Genomic DNA, 24616 nt, shown 5'->3' with positions numbered 1-24616 from the left:
AGAAACATAGAATCAGCTAGGTTGGAAAACACCTCTGAGATCATTGAGTCCAACCTATGACTGAACACCACCGTGTCAGCTAGAGCATGGCCCTAAAGGCTCTGTCTGGTGATGGCACCACCTCCCTGGGTAGACCATTCCAATAGCTACTCACCCTTTGTGTGAAGAATTTCTTCCTGATGTCCAACATAAACCTCCCTGACACAGCTTAGGAGTGAGTCCTCCTGTCCTGTCTCTGGTTACCTGGGAGTAGACACTGAGCCCCACCTGGCTACAGCGTCCTTTCAGGCAGTTGTAGAGAGCAACAATCTCCCATGAGCCTCATTTTTTTCAGGATAAACAGCCCCAGCTCCTTCAGCTACTCCTCACAGAAGGAGCTCCAGACCCTTTACCAGGTCCATTGCACTTCTCTGGACTCACTCAAGCACCAAAGTGTTGTTCCTGAATTGAGGGGCTGAGAACTGGATACAGGACTTGAGATGTGGCCTCAGCAGTGCTGAGTAGAGGGATAGACAATGTTATGTTCTTCTATAATTCTGTCTTAGAAGAGTTCAACAACTTTTCCGACAATACCATGTCAAATAGGAACACGCTAAAGCTCCACCAAGATCCTCCTGCATCTATTGCTTTGTTTGGTCTGCTATCATGATGACGTGATTAGAGCTTGTTTGTGGCTCAGTTTTCCCTTTGCTGTATGGTCTGGCATATAGTTCTTACATACCTCAAATGGATGGGTTTGATAGTAAGAGTTCAATTATTTTCCAGTAACAGACATAGACATGACACCTGCAATACAAACTGTACAAAGTCTATCAAAGTAACCAAAACACAGGTCTTTTAAATCTTATGCCTGTATTTAGAAACAAAACCCAGAACTTTTTACTAGCAGGCACCAGCTCCTGCTCAGATGCATTTGCAAATAGATGACCCTAATAGTCTAATCCATTTAAAGCAGGAGCTGCTGTATTGGAAATTTAGCAATTGGTAGGATTCTTTTATTATTGTTTGTTGAATGAAGTCAGTAAGTATTATAGTTCCAACAAAAAAGCTTTAAATTGAATTCCAGGATATTTAGATGATGTTGGAGAGCCTCAAATTTTTATTATCCTTGCTATAAACAAGGGAACATCTGCTAAAAAGAAACCTTCAATTATAGATTTCACTACCACCCACACAAAAGTAAACATTTTAAAACCTGCAATTACTAAGCAGTGTGAGGAGGCAGCTCCATGGGGAATGTGTAAACAAGGGTCTTTGCGAGTAGATGCAGAAGCATTCTAAAAGAAAGATAAAAGGTCACGACAAAATGCAGATAACTTCAGAGGCATACGATTAAATAAATCTCAAACTGAGATGACTAGGAGTGTTTAATAAAATTTTATTTAAGAGGCCATTATGAGTTCCACAATGCGCAGCATTATCTGCTAGGACTTGCAAATTCTATAGACTTCATTGAACTTTCACCTATTTTGACATTGAAAATATAGTTCTAAATGCATTTTTGATTTCTAAATATCTCTTTTTAAAATGCCATTTTCTATAGCTTCTATGCTATGTTAAAATACATATTTTGGCACACATCTAACCAGAACACCAATGCTACCTGCTAGGCTAATAAAAACAATAAATTTTTATGTTATGTACAATTAATATCCACAATAACAGCATGAGAGAATGCTGAAATCTTAGCCTCTTATTTCTCAGATCTGCTTTATCAGTGGCTGCAGCATATTCTGTCACTCTAAAATGCGAATTACAATGACAAATATTTCCCTGGTACTCTTTCACAAAGTTCTAAGACCAGCAATTTTCTTTTTCATCTGATTACATAGATCTTCCATGAAAAATGCAAAATGATTCTCTGATCTTTTGGACTCCTTCTTTCCATGCCTGGCTAACCACATTATTGAACTTTTGTCATGGTGGTCTTTCAGAAGGACTGTTAAAAACATAAATATATACATATAAATATATATATAAAGGACATTTGACAAGTCAAACTGGAACTTTCACACTAGATTACTATATATTTAAAATGTCACAGAAAAAACAAATTCTAAGAGCAGTAGTAATAAAGATTTTAAAAGCCCCAGTCCCACTAATGACTTGTGTGCAAAATTTGGTGAGCTACACATCAGAGAGATGGTTCTGATACCTGAAACACTGTTATTCTAATACCTTAAAAACATTACTTGTGGAAGTGGCTGTAGTACCTACAGTTAAGATTGCTTCCTGCTTTGAGGCTGTAAGATTACACAGCTGAAGTTGGGAACCTAACCCACTAATGGGCACCAACAGAGTTTCATCCTGCTTTCTGTTCTGGCTCTACACAGAATCCAGGGTGTCACATGGTGTCCCAAAATGCTGTGTGGTATGAATATTCCCTGCTTACCTTAACTTGTTTTAAACTCCTGTTATTAGTAGAGTAAAAATTAATTTTAAGGCTTGTAGTTTTGATACTCGGCTTCCTCCTGTTCCAGGCTGAAAGCCTGAGAAAGGCTAGACACCTTAAAATACACACCTATTTTACTCAGGAAAATGAGTGAAAGAGGATCAACAATTTTATTAATAGTTTTTAACAGTAATTTGTTTGATGAAATACAGAAAGATCCAGTGGATCCTGAATATCTCATTTAAGCAAACTGTCTAGAGCAGTCATATGGACAGTTATTAAACTGACACAACAATTAGCTGTAGCCTATAGGATTTTTATGATTTCAGTCCAGCCTTCTTCCTCTTCCAAAAGCTGAATTAAATCCCAAAGATCCTAACTGAAAAACTATAATTTGCATCAATTATTAATGCATCAACACTTCCATGCTGGTGCTTACACAATACCTTTTCTGGTATATTTTGCTTACCTGTGGCTGATGTTGATTGGGTTTTGCCTTACACCGAAAGGACATTGCTAATGTCAGTGCAGTAAAACAAAACTGGTTTAATTGCCTTAGGCATTCAAACATTTCTACAGTATCAGACAGTTTTGTATTAACTAGAGAATCTGTCTTGGCTGCCTTTAAGCTCAGCTACAGAGAAAAAAGCTGAACTCTGTCAGCAACAGACTTGGGTTTCCTTGTGACTTTTTAAGAATCTATCCAGTATTTCTTAAACACTATTGATTTGGTTGCTTTAATGAGAGTTTCACAGGATTAAAGAATTCTTTATGAGGATAAAACATGAGCTTGCCAAGGAAAATAAGATGATAATCATACCAATAAAGCACCTCCACAATAGAGTGTTTCTTGCAGAAAATTTTGTAGAAATCAAGAAGCTCCTAAAGCTGGTGTTAGGTTTATTTCCTTTAAAAAGGTTGTCATAGTGAGTTTTAATTGAATTACATCAACAAAAATGTTTTGATAAAACAAAACTTGGAGACAATTTAAAAACACAGATAATGGTAGAATATAAGAAACTTAATACAGCTATCAGAATATCATATGTGTTTTTTGTATATAAAAAAAGAAATAAATAGAAAAAAAGTGGTTACAATTTGGATACTGTCATTTACACAGAAGTGATTATCTTGTGGTGAAAAATGCAACAGTTTGACAGACGGGTACCAAAAAAATTACTCACAATTTTCTCCACCAGGAATTGCTTTATTTGAATGCAGTTCAAAACTGGAGTCTAACTGAATATTTCTTGGCTATTATTGCAGGTCTAAGTCTGTCACTAAATTTCTATTGCAACAGCCATGCACTAATAACTCCCATCATAGAACTTTCTCTTTGTCCATAATAATCTCTGTATAAATGAAAGCTAAAATAACACAGTGCCTCTTGTTCACCAAATCATTTCTGACGATACCAAACTTTACACAAATTTGCCCATTCTTTTTATTTTTTGAATGTTACCATACAATTAGCTGCTTTGCTGAATAATGTCCTTGGGTAGACTAAAATTATTCTTTTTTTAGTCTCCTGGGGTTTTTTTCACAATTTCCAAGTCAAAGCATACTGCAGAAAATTATGCTTCCACCAGATAAAAGCAATTCACTCCTATCAAAATAATTTCAGTAGAAAAATCTGAGTGATCAAAACCAAAGTCTGAAATTGGTTTTTTCTCAGTGAATTTTTGCAGCTAAATGTGGAATTATATATTTGTAAGGAACATGTGGTACATATGGAACAGTCATTTCATATCTTTATAAAATGTATAGGAGATGGATAACACTTTACTGGCAGAATTAAGCAACTCTGCTTCTCTGAGGCTCGAAATCCATTATACAATTAGTGCTAAAACTGTGCTAGTCTTATCTAGGCAAATGAGACATGGCTTGGCATGGAGATAGTTGACATTATGCGAAATGGAAGAAGGTTTCAAAAAAATCTCATGTGATTGCTTATTTTTCCTTTGCTTGCATTACAGATGAATGCAGTACAGTCACTGAAAGCAATAGCAAATCTTCCTTTGACTTTAATGGCATGGAATTGCAGTTACATGTTTTTGTCACTTGAAAGTAAATTCAGATAGAAAGATGCCAGTGTGGCAGAGATTGGAAAACTCATCATTTCAAAGGAATTTTAATGAGAGGAAAAAACTTCAGGCAGGATTAAGATATTATTTCATGAAAAATAGGAAGCTTGAAAAAAGTGTGATATAGATTGGTCATAGAAAGTGGAATTAGGATCTTCAAACAGGGAAAGATGAGATGCTTAGTGCATGCATAAGTAATGCAAAACTGAGATGTTAAAACTATATTATCCAAACTATTTTTAATCTTGTTTTTTATCACATATTTCCAATATGAGAAATTTTAACTGAAGTAACTTACCACATGCTTCTAGGCCACATTTTCAGGTTTTGTATATACCAGGGACCTCTATGAACTAAAAAACTGCTATGCAAAGACCAATCTAAATAAAATTTAAAGCAGCTTTGTGATTCTAACATCCAGTCAGATTAAGCACAAAACATTGTATCAGGTTGGTAAAGAGTGATAGAACTACAAAGTAGAAAACTTGGAAATTAGGAAACACTAGAATGAAATAGCTGTGGCAATTGATAGCTTTAATAATTTGTGTTGCAGCAGTCTTAATAAGATAAGCCACAATTAAATTATCATAATTGTCACTGTTTAGGATGGGAGCAATATTATGTTCTGGGGATGGGTCAGGCAGTTTCAATGTGAATGTTTAAGGTATAGCATAGTTATATGCAACAAAAGCCAAGTTATTATAACAAAAATAAGATAACCTCAAACATATGGTTTTTTCCTACTAGCTCTGCCTCCTATATATTGAGTAGCTCTAAAGTTGTACAACAGGACAACTAAAAAAACAATATATAATATAAAGAATGTATTTTAAGCATATATATACACATGCCTTTAATGTCAATAAAGCATATCTGATTTCCTGTAGAAACTGATGGACCTGTCCATCTTGCTCTTTAAGCACTTTTCAAGCCAACTTTTTTTTTCCTTAAACAACTTTCCTTTAAAATGTATTTTCTCTTCTGTGAGTGCCACGTTCAAAGATAAAATAAAGTCATTTTGCAGTTCTCAGTGTAAATAAGCATCTCAACATTTTTTCCAAAGCATGAAACTGTCATTTTTCCCATTCTGACAGTTTTAAACCAGAAACATTTAATTTTATCACACCTTTTCTTAGTGAAGGAAAAGAAATAACTTTGGCTTCGAAAACATGCCTCAGAAAAGGTCATCCAAGCAAGGAATAATTTTCCTTTTATAAAAGCATCAAAATAGTGGCTTAAGAGGAAAACAACCCTTAACCATTCTGATGGCCATTGTAAGTGCATTATACATGTTATTTTCAAAATAGTATAAGGCAATCATATTGAAAATCTGTCTGGAAGCAAAGAATGTAAAATTGTGGCTCTGGATGAAAGCAGTAGAAAGCTTTTTCCTTGTATTTCCCTTCAAAAATTTACTGGTCTTGGAATTGTGCACTTGGGAAAATAACACCATTTTGTTTTCTGTCTTACCTGATTCCCAAACCCCTGAATTATTCATTGTTGGGACAACAGCTGAGTAGCACTACAGCAGAGAGAAGTGAAAAGAAGATACTTTCAGTTGATGATGCCTGTCTTGCAGATTCAGTGGAAAAATAGGAATGAGCTAAGTAACTTATACAGCAGGTATTGAATTAAAAAAAATTAACCTGTAAATTATTATTTCATACCCTCCTGATCTCAACATATTCTCAACATCTTGTGTTAAAGTGAGGAACCTTAAAATATTGAAAACAGCCATAATGGACTGAAGAAAGAGAGAAATCAGCAGTATGATTAATGTCCCACTGCTGCAAATTTGAGAAGACGTTGGGTGAATCAGTAGCATGGCAAAGATTTTCTAACCCGTTTCCATAAATTAATTTATTTTCTTGAGTCTCAGACCGGTGTTGGTGACCCTCTTCATACCCTATGTACACGATCTGGGCACAATCTCAAGCTGGAACCAAAGTGCTCTAGAGAGAGAAAGAATTCATATGTGAGTGTGGGGGGTTCAGTGGTTCAGTGAGTCCTCTTCAGTGCTATGTTGCTTACATTCATCACCCAAAGTAAAACTGCCTCTGATCCTTACAAGCCAGTAAAAATATTTTAGGAATACATACAAATGGAGATTGCTTTCAAGCAGGCTCAGTTTTAGGTAAAAGGGTTGCTAAAGGGACTCATGCTAATGGCACCTATTTTTTTTTCCCCAGGACAGTAAATGGAAAAAGATGGTCTTCTCTGAGGACAGTCTGAGTTGAGGCTGAATAAAATCAAAATGAATAACATATAATAAAAAATGATCTGTTGACTTGTAACAGAGACTACAGCTCTTAGGAGGAACCATAATTTTCTCAAGCCCTGAAGCTCTAGTAAGTAATGGAAAAATAGTGTAGTAAAACCATGAGTGCTGTTTTATTTGAATAAAAAACCACAGCAAATCAGTCTAGTTCCAGAGACATTGGGATTGAAATAAACTGCTGGAACTCTACTGAAAAAAAGCAAATGGAGATGTTTGAATTATTATTTCTTAGGCTTCTCACAAACAATGCAAGTTGTTTGTTTAGCTTTGTATTGAGTGGGTTTTAAGGGCTCAGCAGGGGCTGCGGGGGCTCCGTGAGGGGAGGCCAGGACTGCCCCGGACAGAGCCGGTTCCAGCCGGATCCAGCCAGTCTCAGCTGGACACAGCCGGTTCCAGCTGGACACAGCTGGTTCCAACCTGACACAGCCGGTTCCAGCCGGACACAGCTGGTTCCAGCCTGACACAGCCGGTTCCAGCCGGACACAGCCGGTTCCAGCCGGACACAGCCGGACACAGCCGGACACAGCCAGTTCCAGCCAGATCCAACCACCCAGCGCAGGACGCAGCTGAGCTGTGAAAAGTGTGGATGTGAACACCAAGGTCAGTGGAGGAGGAAGAGCAGAGGTGCTCCAAATTCTGGAGCAAACATTCCCCTGCAGGCCGTGATGAAGACCGTGGTGGAGCAGATATCCACGCAGCCCGTGGAGGATGCCATCCAAGCTGGCCTTGAACACTTTCAGTAATGGGGCATCCACAACTCCTCTGGGCAGCCTGTTCCAGTGTCACAGCACGCTCACAGTAAAGAATTTCCTCCTAAAGAACTGTTCAAATGGAAGGTTTTGAGCTGCTGTATAAAAGCAAGTAATGACTTCTCTGAACTAGTGAACTCAAAGCTCCTCTGAATACTCAGAGTTCCTCTGTAAAGACTTATGACTGAGAAAATATTTTTTAGAGTAGCAAAATGTTAGTCTGGTCTTTAGCTATGTAGATTATATTATACACTCAAAAAACAATGTTTTGTTTTATGGATAGGATGTGAGTTCATACAATCACAAATTTCTGTCCTCTAAATCCATGCTGGATAGAGCAACATACAAGTAGATTATAAGAGAGCATTTTAAAGACATATTGTTAAAGTAAATTGAGTTTGCAGTCCCACAGGTAGGTTATCTTAAAAATATCCTCTATGCCAATAGCTGCACTTAAAAAGAAGCATAAAATTTTTATTGTAGGATTCTCAATTGTGTGTTTATTTATTGTAAACTACAGTTGGAACACATGCTGTGGCAATTGGTAAATCTATATAATACCTCTTTATAGAGTAAGGCAAAAAAATAAGTATGTCTTTTTAAAAATATTATTTCATCCAAATGTATAAGAGTTTGCTGTTGTGTCTATATAACCCATATTTTGGGTGTTCAATGTGATGAATAATCCAATTTTTTTCTGTTCTGTTTAATAAAACAGAGAAAATAATTTTGCCCATTAAATTATTGTGATTGTCACTTAAAGAATTACATAAAAAATTAGATAGCAGAGTGAAAATCAAAGTTTCTGAGGAAAATCTGAAAGAATTATAGGGTCTAAAGTAAAATTATTGCTGAATAATTTTGCTAATCTCAGTGTAGAAACTGCTAAATCTCTTTTCCTACTACTTTCCATTTTGACACACATATCTAGCACAGGAAATTTCAGCCTAAGAAGCTAAAGATTAGTCAAATAAGTACAAATGAAAGCAGGATGCTAGGACAGAAGGAACTAAGTAACCAACATAGAAGTAGCATTGCATAAACAGATTATAACATGTCATACTTCGATGCTAAAGATGAAAGTAAGGAGTTCTGTTTGTTCAGCTTTCTGCTGTGCCTTCTTATGAGGAGGGAATAAGAGTAATCACAGGGCCATGGGACTGAAGAAGGAGCCTGAACTGCACGGTTTGCTGGTCTGCAGGAAGTACGAGTGTCTGCTGAAGATGAGAACCTGCAGAATGGAGCCCAAATACTTGATATCTCATAAAAATAGCATTTGAACATCCTGCCACCCCACTGTGGTAATTCAGAAGCCTCTGCTCTGCATATATAATTTTTCAGTATATGCATTTGATACAAATATTAGATAGGGAACACTTCTGACAAAACTTGTCCAACATAGAGTCTGTTAGGGTCATCTTTTGAGTTATCTTGTGTGGCTCATCCTTTATAATCAAACAAATATATTCTACACATTATTTCCAGCCTGAAAGTTGATGAGAGATTCTTCACGTATCACAGTTTCTAGGGAGTTGGATCTGTACTCTGAAGCCAAAACAAAGTACTATGGATTGACACAAAGCTTAAAATCTCTCACACAGACTAGTGATTGGATGAAAAATGACACTGCGTTTTTAAAGTGCAGATGTGTTGACTTCAGTTGAGGCTGTGTCTGCACACAAAGCACTGCCAAAATAAAGAGTATAGTCTGCTGAAATTTCTGCTGACCTTACCATGAGCAAAGATCTGCCAGCTTTTGAGCTTCAGCCTTCCCTCTTTTTAAAAGGGCAGCATCTGGACTAGCCAAACTGAAGAGTAAGCTTTTGTAGAAGGAAGGATAAATGCTCTTTTCCCTAAGTTTTATTGTTATTTTATGAACTAAATTGCTTTCTGTTGGAACTCCTACTTCTTTGGTAGAATTTTGAAGGAGACTGAAACTCAAAAAAGCTGTATAAAAATTTAAGAGGAAGAAACATTAAGATACATGTCATTTGAATTTAAAATGTATGCACAATTTGAGGTGAAGATGTTTGAACAGGAATAAAATGTTACAGGTACCAAATAAAACCTCTGCTTAATTTTTTCAGTGGAAAGAAGAACATAATATGTGATGTAAAAGGTATTTTTTTTAATTTTTAGTTTATAAAAAAGATGTTTTTATACATGCTGTAAATCCAGTTGGTGTGAAATTTCTGGGACAATAAAATCCAAATACATTTTAAAGAAAAAACAAACAGGTAGTTTGAACAAATTCTTTATCAACCTGAAAGGAGTACAAAAAATACAATTCCTCTTATTAAAAATTTTGCTGTTTTCAAAGTCTATATAAATTTTGTCATATCATTCATTAGAATGTGGGGGTTTTTGTCCAAAAAAATCTCTTGATTCACTGATTGAAATCTATATTTTAAAATTTTGAAGGTCTCCAGCAGAATTAGGTAGTGCAATACTAAGGCAGCAATTAGAAATGCCACTCTGACCTGACAGTTGTGTAATCAGAATAAGAAGGGAGGAATGTGATATGTGATATGTGGAATGTCTGGGACTGCTGCAGTCATTACAAAAAAACCTTTTCACAGGATGTGGTCCAGTGATAAACAAGGTCAGGCTAGCACACCATCTGCCCATGGAATATTGTGCCGATGTGTTATTCCAGGTCTTTTACAGCTACATGGTTTTCAGTGATTTAAAAACAGAAGAAATTCCATCAGAGAAAAGACTAAAAGCATATTTAACAGGTAATTAAATGCAGATGAAAAGAGACAAAAAAAGGAACCAGAAAAATATCTTTGATTGACAGTGGTGAAAGCAGAGGTTGAAAATATTGCCATCTCACATCGTCCACCAGTACTGAGTGCTTTAAATGAGAAGGAATCTGGGCTCAGCTGTCCTCCTTTGGATGCTGTCCTTCTGGGAGCTGCTACTTACTGGCACAGGGCTGCATATTCTGGGCTCCTGTGGGGGAGAAGAATTATTATCATTCCTCAGCTGACTGTCTCATGCTCTGTGCACAGTGTGACTAAAGTAGAGCAAACCTTCCAGAATGGGTCTTTGAAAATACAACATGCAGAGTCAAAATGATGCCTTTCACTTTCATTACACAGGATTATACACAGTTCCACAGATGTAAGGTGCTGTGAAAGTGCATGTAGAGTGGATATAAAGCCTTTTTTCTGTTTTATCTTTTCTTGTAAAAAGTGAAATTACATTGTGTTTGATTCTTTGAAAGCAAAAGAAATACATTCACTAAATAAATACATGCACTTCTATTTCTCAAATTCTGTTGGGTTTTGCATGGTTTATTCCCCTTGAAGAGATAAAGTTCCTACTGACTTCATTTGGAAGCATATGTGAATCAATCAAAGAGCAGTTGGTGCCCTCTGTTCTTTGGAATTGTGAGCAGTAACTGGCTTACTGTTCAGGATGCCATCCACTTACAGCACTCTTTAAATTCCTCTGCAGAAACCTTTTAATTCAAGTAAAATTACAGTGGCAAAAATAGAAACCTGAAAAACAAAATCAGGTCTATTTTGTTATGTATTTAATATTGCTATATGAATGCATTACACAGGCACCTATCCTCATTCCTGTATTGTGGAATGGGAGGCCCCTTCTTCCCCTAAACCAGGGAGAGGTTCTGCCTGTCCCCATTTGAACATGCACCAGGCGCTGGAAATGGCCTTTCTAAGTCCCCAGTAAACTGCAATTCTTGCATGCAGGCTTCCCAGAGGCTGGTCAAGAAATGTGGATATCAAAGGATTGTGAAGAGATGGGCAGGTGGTGATCAGTGGCATCACACCATAGTCTGCAGAACTGACCAACTTTATCAAGGAGTAAAGAAAAGGATTTCTCTGAAAGGGACAAAACCCTCCCGAGTTTCACTGCACTCTCAAGTCTGTACCTCACAGGTAGCTCTGCCCTCCAACTCTTCACAAGTTTCACACAAATACAGTCAAGTGCAAAATCAGATATGTAGAATAACTTTATTATGCATGATTTTCAAAAGATCATAGGTAGCCTAGAGTTTGTTTGCTTGCTTGCTTTTATTTTTCACTGTGTATACATGGACATAATTTTCAGTATTTTCAAACTTTTATTTCCCTTCTCATTCTAGTTTCATTATATAAATTTACATTTTATAAACCAATTATTTATATTGATTTATCAAGTCTATAAAATATATTGGATAAAAAATGTTATATAAAGACAGATATATTGAATTTTAAGGACTATCCTTATGGGTTCTTTACAGAAATAAGTAAATGACATGTTCATGAGACTTTTAATTCTGGTTTTTTGCATAGGTAGATTTTCATTTGTAATCTTTTGAGGAAGTTTTTACCAGTACATTTAGAACACATTCTAGTGGTTTTAGTTCTTTCTTTATATGGAGGATTGATTTTGCTAGCAGCACAGTGTTGTTCAGAAAGGCATTCACATATATACTTATGGTCATTGGAATTAGTTGAATATCTGAGTATTCAAAGGTATACATAAACTATGATGTTTTGAGAAGCAGAATCTGGCCTGGGAACATCCCCATAAAATCAAATGTTGTATGTCAAGGCTGAAAATGGAGGACAGAGGATCCATCACCGTGGTCTAGCAGAACATAGATGATGACAGACATTATTGTGGCTTGGAGGTCTCTGAGAGGTGCCAAAGAACAGAACCCCACAGTTCTATTCTCAGAATCCATGGTGGCTTCAGGGGTGAATGGACAAAATAAACAGCATCTTTTTACTTGCTTGGTTACCACATTTGCTAAGGCTCACTATGATATTAAGTGCAGAGCTGTTGCTTAAATCTTCCTGTGAAAAAGACCTGAGATCTTCACCTTCAGTGTCTTCTGCTGCTATTTCAGTGGACTCTATTGAAGAAGAAAGTTGCTCCAACTTTGAGAATACCAGTAAGCTGTGTGACTTCTATACTGTCTTCATGTTTAATGACAGAGATCTTCGCTTCCAATTTTTCTCCATAATTAGTAGAGAGACAGATCTATTTGCTTCCATTGCACAAAATATATGTGTTAAACTGAAATTAAGTATTTGGTTTTATGTTTCTCAGATACTGTTCATAAATTCTATTTACAATAGAAAAGAAGGGAAGGGTTACTTAATTTTCCACATGAACATTGATTTAAATTCCATTGAAGTATACTCTTAAATTATGTCTAAACGTGTGACCCTGGAAATTTAAATCCTTTATTCATTATTCTGTATCCTGAGTTTTAAAATCTATTCTTCCAGAAAGAGTTTCTAAATTAAAATGAGGCTTTATGTTTAATTTCATTCTATATATATGTTGTTATTTTGCTACTAACTACATGCATCTACTCTTTCACCATCGAATTTCAAGTGCTTCTTATTCAGTTCTGTTTACAGCTCAGGACTCTGATCTTGCTTTGAATCCTGAGCTTCAGGATTTTCTGTTCCTTTGTTTTTGTGTGTGGCACTCATATCCACTCTGGAAAATTATTCACACTTGTTTTTATTCTTTTTATTTTTCATAACCCTGTTTTGAGTTTATTCTGCTGCTAGCCACCATTATTCCTTTGACTTCAGTAAAGTTTAAATTGCCCTCAGAGGAGCTTTGCTGAACTTCAGAAGTTTGTTGCAAGATGAGCCATACTAGTTTCCAGTGCAGGAAATAAAGCATATTAACTCTCTCAATAATCTGTTTTGTGACTGAAAGTGGGCAAGGGACAATTCCTTCCAAAGCCTTGAGAGTCTGCACAGAGACCAGGCTCCTCTTAGAAGGGAGCTGGATTTTTGTAGCCATCACTACAGGAGGAGGAATGGCCACTTTCCCTTAGCACAGACCAATATTTGGTAGAGACCAGACACTCAGAAAGAAGCCCTGTAATAATAACAATGGTAGTAAAGGTCCTGTTAAAAAGAAAAATACTTTGGCAGAGTGCTTTCTCAGTAACTGGTTAAAGAGAAAGCAGAGAAGAAAACATAAACCTGTACAAGGTGGAAAAGATTGAAAGAGATTTGTGGCCTATAACATTCTTAGAGGAAGTTTTTGACACAAGTAGGTCTGGGAACCTCTGGTAATAACAAAGGCAGAGTGTACCAGAAAGGAGACATGGGATCATTATACGGAGAAAAGTTTGAAAAGCCTTGGAGAATGGAAGATACAAAAGCTCCTGTTTCCTGTCCAAGTGCACTTGATAGCATAAAAAAATCTTATAAAGAATTATTTTATTGCCAGTAACTGGGAGCAGTCTTCAGTTCTTGGAAAGCAGAGAAAAAAATTAAAAACCGTGGGAAAAGAAAGAAAGGCATGCCTAATCCGTCTGCTGGCACTGTGGGTTAGCATCTCTTATAATTAGTCTCAACTCATGTGAAAGGGAAAACTCACATCCCTGCCTCTGATTATGTTTTTCATGGTATAAGAAAGGAGTTTAGTACAATCACACATCACTTCACAAACCTTCATTTTCCTAATGTTTTAAGGTAAATACAGGTATCTATTTTCTGTAAGAAATTTTGTTCTGTCCCTTATAGTATATATTTGAGTAGAACTGTATAGAGCACTTATGCATCCATGAAATTTCTCAAAATAGCACACAACTAGCACACCACAGCACTGGTGATTTTGGGGAAGCATTGAGGAAGAATTTAGTTTTTTGTTTTGTAAAATACCTCCCAGTGTACACATACCCCAAAGTCACATAAACATTTAAAGTGATTCCTACCCCATCCAGTATATGGTAGGTAAGAACAATGCCCCAGAAGAGCTAATGAAATGTTTCCCCCATTCTCTTGCCAAGAAATGAAAGGAAAATAAAACTCTTTGGTGTTTCTGTAACAGCAAGGGTAACCTTAGTATGGTTTGGACATGAATTATCCTAGAGATACATATAGTGACAAATCTGAGAAGGTAAAAATGAGAGCAACAGTAGTTTTAACAGTCTTCTACAAATGACCATTAAAAGAAGAAAGAAAATTTATATGCAATGGATGTCTTTTTTCAAGTGGCAAACTAAACAAATGAAACACCTGTTTTGGTAGTCTCAGTTCTGTTGGCAATACATACACAGAGACAACAGGAATATTATGGAAAATCTACTGATAATACAAAGATAACAGTTTGGTGGAGAACAGTAAAAGGAAGTAGACACCTCTAAAACACAGGTAACTGGTTTCCTAAATATATCAGCATATGTACATTGCCATCATAGAGAAATGAAGGATAACTTCAGATTGTAAACTTCAAAATATAGGCATAGTGACAAATTTTTGTCCTGCCATTAAATATTAAATTCCATTGAAAACTATTTACAGTGTATCTTTTTGAACACTGTCCTTTTTCTGTTTCTTGTATACAAGCCTTTGTTTTCTATACATTCTTTTAGTTTTAATCACTCCTTTATAACAATTCTTGACTTTCTTTCTTTTGGTTCTTTAATCACCTCTAGCCACTGCTTACGATTTTATTCTCAATGCTTTGAAATCTTCTGTTGAAGTTCTTACCTTGTGCTTTTTCAGAAATGCTTTTCATTTTTGTTGAAAGTCCGTACTCACTCTGTGGATTGGTTTAGATGTTTTAATGTGATAGTAATTTCTTATTCTCTTTACATCCCGTGCTTCTTTAGATCTTTTGCTTCATGATCCTCACTTAGTTCTTGTGCTTATCATGCTGGTCTTAAAGTCCTACACTTGCTGTACCTTTGTTTAGCAAGAATATATCTTATCTTTCCCTTGGCATTTATTCCTGTAGCCTGAGCAATTCAAAACAGATTCCCTACTGTTATCTTAATCTGAGAAGGAGCACTCCAGGGCTCACAAGTCTCTCTACCTGACATTTCTCTTTAAGCTTTTAATATTTTACTCCAATTCTACATACATTTAAAACTTGGGAGATTTGCCAGTAAACTACAATGTTTCAGGGTTTTTTATAATTTAAAGGCAGTATCCTGCATTCCTTTTATAAAACATTTTGTGAATCAAGCCTAATGCTATTTACAAGTTTACATTATCAGCTTATATGCAAGTTTAAAACATTATTATTTTATACATATCCTAAAATACCTGAAAAAGTAATTTACTGTAATTTTACAGAATCACTAAAGAGCACGATACACAGTACACTAGTAAACAATCTAGTCAGCACCTACAAAATTTAGTCTCTGCTGCACATCATAGAATACTACCATATCATTGATCCCTGTATGGATCCAAAATAGATGGATTTCAACCCTTACTGTTGTTTGTTTGTGGTTTATGCAGAAAGCAATAATATAAAAAGGGAAAATTCACACTGGGAGCTACAGGTTCAAATATGTGTTTTGGATAATTTTCCCCACTGTTGATCTGGCTGTTGAAAACTCTGGCAATGTTGATAAACACATCCATAAGACATTTAAATTTAATTGCTTCTTCTTCTAACTATCTCTTTTACACTACATTTAGCTTCGTAAGCCTTTTCCATGCTTGAAAACATGTTGGTTGTCACTTATTTAAAAGTACTTGAAAACTGGACCTTTGCTCCTCCTCTGTGTGGCTATGCAGAATCTTTAAGATCCTTGTGACACTAGGCAGCCATCTAAAGTTTGCAGCAAGTAGACCAACTATGTGGCAAAGGCAATAATTAATTTGTGATTACTTTGTAGGATTGGTGTGTTCCTGCTTCATTCATAGCTGAGGAAACTGGGGTCTCCAAAGGAAAGGGGGATTAAGGAGACAACTCAGAAACAGCACTCTAAAAGAAAACTCCAACTTCTGCATCATTGATAAATCAGCAAAACTTATTAAAAACCACACACAAAACAGTGAGTTAAGAATCACTGAAAACCAATTAGCAATGATAAACTTCTTATGTATTTTTTTTGGAGCTGAAACAGTACTGAATGTACCGTGACCAGAAACAAAAGTATTCAGGTTTAAATTACTGCAGGAATTTAGGAAAACTGTAGTAAGCAGAGGGAAACTTTGCTGAGAGGGGAATGCTCTGACTGAGTATGCTTTGTAATTTAGAAGCTAGCACCTGAGAACAAGAAGAGGAATGTTCAGATTACCCAAAGCTATATTTATTACTGGCACAGAAATATAATTTCTTAATAGGTTATTTTTTAAAGAAAAAAAAAGTTTTTTAAAGAAATATCAAAAAGGAGGCAATCAATTCAGATGTATCCAAAACTGAATACACACACCTCACAGTTTCCCAGAGTAATCAATGGGGTATGTAGCAAGATGAGAAGGAGATATGTTTCAAACCTTTTGTCTCAGCTCATATTTTGAAATGTAGCATGTGGGAGCAGAAGTATGATTGAACATTTTTTCTGCCTCCCATGGTCAAAGAAAATATAAAAAATAGTATGTTTCTGAAAGTAGCAGTGCTATTGGCACCCTGTGCTATTTGAGCCTCACTTTGGTTATAGAAGCCAAGAAAAATCCTCAGAGGATGTCCTTAATTAAAATGGAAGGCACAACTTCGGTTGAACTTCTTCCTCTTGCTCTGCTGGTGTTTTTTACTTGGAGGGATGTCCCAAACAGCTTTGACTCTGAGAACTGTGGCCACTCATTACAACTCATTTCTTGAAAATTAGGGACATTGGCAAACTTTGTCTCAACTCTTCATTTATATCACCTAGGGTTCCAAATGCTCTTTTTTCTCCAAAAAATATTTCTATAAATGCAACATGCTATTTTCAGTTGTCCAATCAATAACTCAGTCTTTTGTTTTTGACAACACAGAACTAGTGTTGTGTTTGCTTTAACGCAGCAAGTGCAGGTAAAACAGTTTTGCAATGAAATAAAGTGGTTGCAACTAAAAATGGCCCTGGTAATTCAAGACTTAATGTTCATTTGTCAAAAACTCTTGAGGTTTCATTAGGGGATGTTATTATCAGGTGCAGAATGTTGACAGAATTCTGTTAATGGTTATCTGGTAACCTATGGGACTCTTTTGTAATCTATAGAATATGGAATTGGTATGAAAAGCTAAAATATGAATGTGCTGACATGTTTTCATATCTGAATGATAATTTGAGCTTTCTTTCAATGAGAGAATGTCTCCTCGGTTCAAAGAGTGATTCAATGATCCACAGGGTAGCTGATTCATTTTAGCAGCAGAATAATAGTGTTCAGAGTAACCACAGAGAAAGAGAGAATTACAGAATGAGATGAGGCTATCTATTAAATTATGTAAGTGATCAAATTGCCTCTGAAATGTAAGATGTTTGCAAATCTTTATTTTAAAACTCATAGTTAAATCTACCAACCTAACTAGAAAATCTGTAGTCAATCATGGTACAAGAATGAGCACTGCTGAAAAAGAAATACAAAAATTACCACAATGTAACTGTCAAAACAAGATGTTTTAATCTGCTTAGGTGCCCAAGAACAGCAGCATTGCACAACCACGGTTTATTGTCAGCAGTTTATTCAAAGCCATACACTGTCCTTGTTCTACATTAGCAGGTCATTTCAACAGTTCTGTATGCAGGTTAGACTCAGCACATGGTTCAGAGAATCACTCTCAATGCCTTGAGAAATTGCCTTCTCTCCTGTGTTTTAAAAAAAAATATAGATCCAATTCTGTTCACTGTCACTCAGTAACCAGATTTGTAAACAATTTACATTTTGCCTCGAGTCAGATAATCCTATCATTATTTAATCTCTTTAAGCGCAGATCTGGATGTGTGTATGGGGTTGTGTAAATAACACAGAAAAAAAATAGCAATAAAATAAAAACCACCAAAAACCCACCTAGAAGTATAAAACAGTTGCAAATACTTATAGTTCTGTAGATTTTTTTTAGTTGTTTCAAAATTTGTGGAGTTATTTATTCATCCTTTCAAAACAGAGCAGAAGGAAAGAAGATGAACAATCATATGCAAAAGGAAGAATGTTTTTTGAAAAATAGATTTGGATTCCTCAATTGCCTCTGCCCTGAATGTTTCTGAGAAGCATTTTTTTATCGTTCTTCATAACATAAAATCCTACGGAGTGAAATGTGATTTTGCAAAGCTGTCACATTTTTAATCCATCAATAATTTTCCTCTATCTGATTAGCTTCATATCCATTCACTTATGGATATCATTATCTTTCCTCTTACATCACTTAGGTTTGGATAGCAAATATGCCTCAGTTTCTTCTTTTGTGCAGATTCAAGTGTTTGCAAAATGTTCTACCATCATCTCCTTGGCTTTGGAGGTTGTAAGGCAGAAGTGAGCCCGTTCTCTTGATTACTTGGCGTTGTTGAGCAGCAGCTCAAGCACTGGCCATTAAAGCAGGAAATCAGCTCTCCCTTACATGCAATAGTCCCAGTTAGATTGGAGAGGGAACCTGAATCATTCCTCCTTACTCCAACCACCCAAAAACTGGATAGGAATAAACTGTTCTGTGAAAAGAGGTGATACACCCATAAACAGTTTGGAGGAACAACATAAATTTATTCTTTGTGTCCTTGATGTGTCAGTGTAGCTCCATGTCACCTTTCACAGTAGAGTATCACTTTATGAGCTAAGACGCGGCTTACAGCTTGATTGAGGTTTAAAGTTGTAGAGATGTCTCTGAGAGCAGAATTTGGCCTATTCTTACTATATCGCTAAGGATTTTAGAGAAGATACAAAGAATCCATTTTGATTATGAAAGGATAAATTAGAAGCAAAAAAAAAAAAAGGAGAAAAAAACAGCTTTTTACTTGTGGATTTTCTGATGTACTATGGATTCCATTAACATAAAAATCCTGAGACTCCATAGAGCTACATACATAATTTTTCAGAGATAAATCATACCTAATAATTTCTGCATTAGCAGAAATTAGAATTTTTTTATTAGAATAAAAAACCAACTTCTTTATATTTCAAGTTGATTAGTGTGCAAGCTCTTACCTTCCATGGCTCATATCTGGTCAATGATTTAATAATCAATTTAACAATTTAACAATAGAGCCTTGATCAAAGTGCCATCAAGCTATTATCAAACAATTTTCCTAAGCCAAATTCTGTGAAAAAATTGTCAGGGAGAGTTATCTGATAACTCATCGTGCATCTTTGATCCAGGAAGCACTCAAGTAACTATTTCAAAAACTTTTTGTGCTGTTAGAAATTGTTTTCTGCCCTTCACTAATAGAAGTGACTGACACTACAAAGGCTTTAGAATATAAATCTCCCTTTACTGAGAGGAATGCGCTCAATTCCTTGCTTTCCATACATCCCAGGAATTCAATTTTAGCCATTTTGATGAAGCACACATGATATAATCAAAGGCAGGAGGCCTGTGTCCTTGCAGACTTACCTTGGTAGATTTGTACATAAAAATTCTGTGAGATAATCTGTCTACAGCCAGCTGTCAAAGACGTGACCTTCTTTCCTCTCCTCTGATCATGTGTTCCCAGCTCTTTTGCTATACTGGATGGTTTGGACTAGCTCACTGAAATGGTGCAGCCTCACCTTGAATATTGTGTGCAATTTTGGTCACCAAAATATAAGAAAGATACTAAACTGTGAGAAACTGATCAGAAAAGGGCAGCAAAGATGGTGATGTGCCTTGAGTGAAAGCCATATGAGGAGTGGCTGCGGGCACTTGGGCTGTTCAGCCTGGAAGAGACTGAGGGCAAATCTCACTGCAGTTACAGCTTCTTGTGGGGAATGGCAGACCCTAATCTCTTCTCTGTGGTGACCAGTGACAGGACCTGAGGGAATGGCCTGAAGTTGTGCCAGGGGAGGTTTCGGCTGGGTATTGGAGAGAGGCTCTCTCTCCACCAGAGGGTGGTTGGGCACTGAACAGGCTCCCCAGGGCAGTGATCACAGCACCAACATGACAGAGTTCAAAAAGCATTTGGACAATGCTCCTGGGGACATGGGATGGTACATCCCACTCTTTGGGATGGTGCTCTGCAGGGCCAGGAGCTCAATATGATGACCCTTGTGGGTCCCTTCCAAGTCAGCATATTCTGTGATTCTGTGGTACAGTTGGAAAATTAATCTTTTTGTGGTGTAGTTGCCCACCAGGTTAAGAAGGTGATCATGTAGCTGCAAAGGGCTGGTATGATTTTGTGAGTCATGCATGTGCATCGTGCTCTCTGTATTTCTTTAAGCAGTATCTGTCTGTGGAAAGCAAATGTGTTTGGAACAAAATAGGTCATCCTAGGCTTTATCTATTTCTATTTTCTGCAAAAGACAAGAAGCAGAACATTACAGGTATCCAAAATGTTGCAGGACTCCTTTTGGGAAAAACCTTTCAAAATATTTGGGGAAGCAACTCATATGTATTGCACAGATGATAGCCTGCTTGCAAAAATATTCTTTTTATCAAACACATCTGCTTTAATATGAGTTGGAAAAAAAATTGAAATTATCTGAAAATTATAATTCAGATATTATGGTATTTTGTTTAGAATCATAGAATCATAAAAAGGTTTGTGTTAGAAGGGATGTTAAAGGCCATCTAGTTCCAACCTCCTTGCCCTCCTCTCTGGGCAGAAATGCCATTCACTAGATGAGGATACTCAGGGCCCCATCCAATCTGGCCTTGAATGCTGCAAGGGATGGGGCATTCACAATTTCTCTGAGCTCTTCAGAGGTCTCAGCACCAAAAGAGTAAACAATTTCTTCCCAAGATCTAATCTAAACCTGCCCCTTTCAGTTTGGAACCATTGGCCCTTGTCCTGTCACTATCTGTCTATATAAAAATTCCCTCTCTCTCCTTTTTATAAGTCCCCTTAAGGTACTGGAAGACTGCTGTAAGGTCTCTGAAACCTTCTCCAGGCTGAGCAACCCCAACTCTCTCAGCCTGTCTTTGTAGGAGAAGTGTTCCAGCTCTCTGGTGAATCTTTTTGGCTGCCTCTGGACACACTTCACAGATCCATGTCTTTCTTGTATTGAGGACTTCAGAGCTGGACAAAGCACTTCAGGTGGGGTCTCTCAAGGGCAGAGAAGTTGGGAAGAAGAATCTTTTCCCTTGCCCTGCAGGCCAAACTCCTTTTGATGCAGCCCAGGATACAGCTGGCTTTCTTTGCTGCAAGCACACACTGTGGGCTCACATCCAGCTTTTCATCCACAAGGACATTCCTGCATCTAGACACAGATGCATTGACCACAGTGCCCTGGCTGCATCTGTGCAGCCAATTTCTTATCCACTGAATAGTCCATGTATCAAATCTGTGCCTCTCCATGTTCAGTTGTAGGGAAGATCAGCTGAAAAGAAAGAGCCTGACATACAACTTTAGGCATTTCCTTTTCAACTGCTGCCATAATCAGTCTCCTTTTCCAAAACATTGAGCATAAATAGTATAAGATCAGATGATGTACATCTGATCTTCCAGTGTACATCTGATAAGAATGCATGTCCTATGAGTTTTTGTTGAGGAAGTTGATATTTGGTTAAATGTTAAGCTACTCAGGTGAAATATACACATAACATGATCCCATATTTGATATTAAAGAATAGAAGAAAGGTACCTGGAGACGTTTTCACTTGAACAGGTTGCAGCTGTGCACAGTAGCCTGAAGGAGCAGGAGTTAGCAGTTAAAATTGTTTTATGGCCAATCGTTAATTTTTCCTGAAAATTTCATCTAAGCATTAATACACCACCATATCATTCATAACTGAATAATTCTTATTTTTCAAATTTCCCCGCAGTCTATAATCAGTAAGAAATCAATGGCACCCTCAATCACAGTGGATATGAGCCTTGAGAATTTTTGGAGTTTTTTTTTTTTTAATTTATTTAGAAGCTTAGAAACAGAATTACATTTTAAAATATTGCAAACATCTGTCAAGTTTAAAAAAAATTATGCACAAAATGTACCACAGAACAAAAAGAAAAGCAAAAAAAGTGCCAAGTAATCTCACTGCTATTTAACTTTTCAAGGTGGAAAAGATTTCTAATCTATCAAGCTGCAAAATGAAATGGTAACTTATTTCTTCATGTATACAAATAGGCAAATATTCAGCTGCTATTTTCAGTGAACATAAAAGTAATTTGAAGTGTTACTTGAACTGCTTGTTATTTAAAATGCTGAATACTGTATGTATTCTCTATTAGAATATATAGCATTTTAGGACATCTGATAACTTAAAAATGTATCTGACAGGGTAAAAATTGTGAATCTTTTTATAAAATACCAAATAAGAGAAAATGTTAACTATAAGTAAAACAGCATAATTTAGCAAAGTGGCTTTATTTATCCATGTAAAAAATTATGAGGTAATAGTTATGTGGTAGAAAAAGTCAGGGAGATCATCTTGGAAACTACAAAACTGGACATTTGACATTGATATTCAACTTTGAAAATTTCAAAAATCCATTACATATTCACTGCTGGCAGATGATTTTCAGAAGAAAATAAAAAGCAGGATAAATCTTAAAAATGATTTTGACTTACTGACATAATGAAAATATCGAAAATTAGACCTTGAAAGCATATCCAAAGCACACAAATTAGTAAGTTCCCATTGCCCTGCTGGAGGCACCAATAAGATAGTTGTATTAATGGCAAATTCTAAATACTTGCTAAAGTAGTAGGATGAGACAGTCAGATATAATTAATCTTTCATAAATCATGATGGTGTCCCAAAACAATATTATCACAATTTGTTCATGGTCTTCAGTAGAAAATGCTGATGGCCTTGAAATTTTCCACAAAAGAATGAGAAGGTTAAACCATTTTTTCTGTCTGCACAGATACTCTTCTGAGAAAAGGTGACAAAGAGTGGAGGAGAACCAATAAGGTTGATTAGAAGGGTATCACCATGTCCAACTCCATCATAGTTTTGAGATGATGATGTATGTAGCCTGCAGGTTCCCTTGAAGAATATTTTTGAATAAACAGAAATATTTTTTTCATTACAACTCAGCTGTTATAGCTGGATTCTGACTGTCTCAGAATCTGATTTCCCAAATGCCTTCATAGCTGTTTTTAAACTTGTTTTCTAACTCAGAAAAAAATGTTGACAAGGTTTTTTTATGAAGTGAGAGATGATCACACAGGAGGGAAATCAGAGGAAAATTTCTGTCAATACTTTAAAATATTTCTCACAGTTTGAACACTGTGTTGGCACAGCAGAGTGTTTCTCCTCACTCCTCAGATATCTTTCTCAGTAATCCAATGGGTATTTACATTAGTAGGGGATAAGGCTTTTAAACCCATGATAAAGCACCCTTGTTTTGAAATTTGTGGCATTATTCATCAATTCCTATTGTGCCATAAGTCCATGTGCTTCTTGGATACACACGCATTTCAAATGTGAAACTTCAAGCTTCAACACTGGATGATTTTCTTCCACAGAATCACCTTTCTCCAGCTTTTGCTGTGGGGTCAGGCACACAAGCCCTGATGCCTCCAATACCATGAGTCCATGATCATCAGTATCAGACCTGTGCATTGCCAGATTGCAGCAGGACACGTCTGATCCCCTTCATCGTGTATCTGCTGAGTGAACCAGAACGTGTGTCATAGCATTTATTTCAGCTTTATGCTTTTATACCTGCTGGGAGAATAAACAATTACTGATCTGGAATAAAGCAGTGACCCTTGATCTGGCATGAGGTCTGCTGATATAAAATAAACTTGTCACCAGGCTTTACAAACAGTTTAGAGTGAGCAGAGATTATGTCCAATTGGCACTTTACATTGTGCGATTGCTTTCAAACAAGGAGCAAGAGACTTCAAAAGGGGGTGGGGGCTGGGGACCAAACTGATGGAAAACACCTCTGTAGGGAAGGACACGGGGGTTCTCTTGGACAGCAAGTTGTCCATGAAGCAACAGTGTACCCTGAGGACAAAGAAAGACAGTGGAATCCTGAGGTACATCAGGAAGAACACTGCCAGCAATTTGGGGGACGTGATCCTGCCCCTCTACCGAGCCCTGGTGAGGTCACATCTGGAGTGCTGGACAGTTCTCCTGGGCTCCTCAGGATAAAAGAGACATGGAGCTCCTGAGGCAGGTCCAGAAGAGGCTATAAAAGTGATTGAGGGACAGGAGCATCTCTCTTGTGAGAAAACACTGAGGGACCTGGGCAGGTTGAGCCTTGAGAAGAGATGTCTGAGAGGAGAACTCATCAAGGTGTATGAGTAGCTAAAGGATGCGTGTCAAGGAAATGGACTAGGCCCTTCTTGGTGGTTCCAAGCATGAGGCAAGGGCAGAAACTGAT

At 36.8% G+C, this 24616-nt stretch overlaps 1 long non-coding RNA gene across 1 annotated transcript; it reads left to right on the top strand.

Annotated features, from left to right (window-relative positions):
• Nucleotides 1-91: 91 nt before the first annotated feature.
• LOC135297971 (uncharacterized) lies at nucleotides 92-6437 on the top strand. Its single transcript, XR_010359917.1, has 4 exons — nucleotides 92-214; nucleotides 335-395; nucleotides 5989-6099; nucleotides 6350-6437. It is a non-coding gene; the product is annotated as an uncharacterized LOC135297971 (long non-coding RNA).
• The last annotated feature ends 18179 nt before the right edge of the window (nucleotides 6438-24616 follow it).

Source organism: Passer domesticus, chromosome 3, assembly GCF_036417665.1.
Source record: "Passer domesticus isolate bPasDom1 chromosome 3, bPasDom1.hap1, whole genome shotgun sequence".
Lineage (NCBI taxonomy): Eukaryota > Metazoa > Chordata > Aves > Passeriformes > Passeridae > Passer > Passer domesticus.
Note: the sequence above shows the minus strand (reverse complement) of the source record. Positions and strands in the feature narration are given on the sequence as shown.